This window comes from Triticum aestivum, chromosome 6A (assembly GCF_018294505.1).
Source record: "Triticum aestivum cultivar Chinese Spring chromosome 6A, IWGSC CS RefSeq v2.1, whole genome shotgun sequence".
Taxonomy (NCBI): Eukaryota; Viridiplantae; Streptophyta; class Magnoliopsida; order Poales; family Poaceae; genus Triticum; species Triticum aestivum.
In genome coordinates this window covers 461,557,672-461,560,683 of record NC_057809.1, presented here as the reverse complement: position 1 = coordinate 461,560,683, position 3,012 = coordinate 461,557,672, and positions in this window count along the sequence as shown.

Here is a 3,012-nt window from a genome sequence, read left to right as displayed (position 1 = left end):
ACTGTCGAAACTGAACGCAATGGTAGCAGAGAGTCACTTGACATGTAGTTTAGGGAGGGCTTGCAGTTCATCTTCAACCTGCACCCCCCCTGAGCCGCCAGCCACCACCGGCCGAACCGCCGGCCCCAGCGCCGCCTCGCCGCCCCAAAACAACTCGCCACCACCGCCCCAGCTAGCCCTCTAGGCCCCCCCCCCCCACCCTGAACCCTAAGATAGATAGTGGGGTACCTCTCCAGCGAGCCCCCGTCCCCGCTGCGGGTGGTTCTTCCTTAACTCCGGCGAGCCCCCAACCCCTGAAAATCGACTGACCCAAAAGTCGGTTCAGTCAACTGAAGTGTGGCTTAATCGGAGCAGAGCAGTAGCACGAGCACGGGGGAGAGCACAACAACAGCTAGGTGAGCGAGTGATCGAGCGAGAGCCGGAGCAGCAGCAGCAGCGCGAGCGAGCGAGCGAGAGCCGCTGTGGAGATGTCGCCCGCGGCGCTGGCTTCAAGGTGCCGCTCCATGGGGGTGTAGGATGGAGCATCATTGGCACCGGGAGGTCAAGTTAAGGAGAAGGTGCGATACGATGAGTGTACAACCTCTTTGGTGGCGCCGAGTAGGCCTTGGCTTCGTCCGAGGAGTCAGTGAGGATGTTGCGGTTCCGGTGGAGCAGGTTAAGGCGGCGCTGTGGGGATGGAGCAACCACGATAGACGAGGCGATCGTCGGGGCAGCTCCTTGGAGGTGGAGGACGGTGCGGCTGAATCGGTGGGACGACGAGATGGACGACGGATCCTCATCCGGGGAGGTGGATGAGGGACGTCGAGCTGTTGCGGTGGACGATGTCGTCGGGGAAGAGGCTCCGGCTGGGCAGCGGTGACGTCGCGGACAAAGGGGGCGGGGTTTCGCGGCTGGAGCGGAGAGGTTATGGCGGCCTGGGATTTCGAATGGCAAAAAGGGGGCGATGGGAGGGGGTGAAGCATGACTTAGGGACACGCTTGTCCAAAATGTAGGGTGTGTTACAAAAGTACCCCCCCCCCCCACACCGATTTGAACTAGCGGCCCTTTTGTCTCAGGGTTAGAAGGGGGATTTCGCGTGTCGGGATTTGGCAGCTGGAGAGAGTTTTCGCGCGTGTTGTAATTTCGGGATAGCAAGGCACGGGTTGTGAAGGCGTCAGTTTTGGGAGCACGATATCTGAATTTTCGGGATATAACAAGACGCGGGTTGAATTTTAGGGACAAGCCTAACGTGTAGTAATATTGTACTTGTATGTACCAAATCAATTCGCACTTCCCTCAACCAAAAAGAAAACGAAAAAATAATACTATTCACACCACACAAAGAGAGAGTCTTGCCCCATTTTACTATACAAATGTTATTCAAAGCTACTCCCTCCTTCCATCTATATAGGGCCTAATGCATTTTTCGATGCTAACTTTGACCAAATATTAGAGCAATGATATATGACATGCAACTTACACAAAGCACACCGTTAAATTCGCCTGTGAAAGGTTCTTTCAGTGATATAATTTTCACATTGTGCATGTCATGTACTATTAATCTTGTCAATAGTCAAAGGCGGTCTTAAAAATCTCATTACGCCCTATATAGATGGAAGGAGGGAGTATGAATCCATGTTATGTCTGATTAAATTTTTTTGCCTGTTGTATAATGCATGCAACCTACTCATACCAACATTTTAGTGCATTCCAAATGTCTATACTACCGCTACAATTCGAACTAAATTTGAATTCGTTTCTCTATTTCAATAAGAATCTACAATCATGATTGTTGCCAACTTCAACCATCATAGTTTCCTTGCTATCCGCCAGATATAAATCGGACGGCCTATAATGCAGGATGGCAGGCACACCATCATCAAAAACTCCGTTTTTTATAATACTAGAGATAAAATACATTAAATGTAGTATAACATGTTCATAACCACACCATGTGTATCACCGTTATATATATTCACACATGCGTCGGTTTGAAACACTATAATAAATTCTTCAAATATCTGAATTCGCTTTTTATAATGAAGTATATATGATCTCTATTCGTCTTTTACACCCACACAACCCTCTTATCTTTGTAGCTAGCGCTAACTTTCTCTTGTGCATGCACACGCCCGCATCCCTCTCACCCTCCCTCAGCATTCTCTAGCTCCATCCCGCAAATTCATCTTTTCACTTTAGGTCGTTCACCCACGGTGTGTGTAGGCCCCCCAGCTCCTTCTTTATGGCACACATCGATCGATATGCCTCTCTAGCCAGGTGTTCCTAGCACAAACACAAGCTTCCCCTCTTCTCTTGTCACCGTCCATGCCTCACTCCCCCCACTCTTTTCATCATTCTCGTACTCGCACACTCCTCCCCCCTCGATATAGTATGCCTCTCGTACCACCTCCTACATGCATCCCTCTCTCTCTGTCCTTCTCCTCGTGCCTCATTTGCTTCTAACACACACATGCATGTATACCGATCGATCTCCCAACATATACCTAGATCGACTTTAACTACCCCCCCATCGATCGACGTACCTCACAAGTTATGTCTCTCCTTTCTCTAACAAAGGGCGATTGATCTTCCTATGTAGTTACGTCTGCTTACCACAGCCACATTGTCCCCCCTCATCATTCGTGCATGCCTCCTGACCCGTCTCTCACACGCACGTGCACAGACAACAAGCAGCCATCTCCTCTCTTATTGATATTGCGGGTGTGCCCTCCGTTTGTCTAGCAAGCCTATCCCACCATTTGTTAGAAGAAACTCCACTACCACCCCCTCCAACACTCTAGCTCTATCTCTCTCCCAACCTTATTCCTCTCCTGCACATATGCATGGATGCCGATCGATCTCCCTCAATACATGAGGCAGATCGATCTCCTTAATACATGAGGTAGGCCTCTCTCGTCATCCACACATATACCAGCCATTGTACCTCTATAGTTAATTGGGACTCCCTCTTCCCCCACCACACACCGATAGTCGAGCGCTGCAGGTAGGTATCCCTGCCACAGAGACAAACTG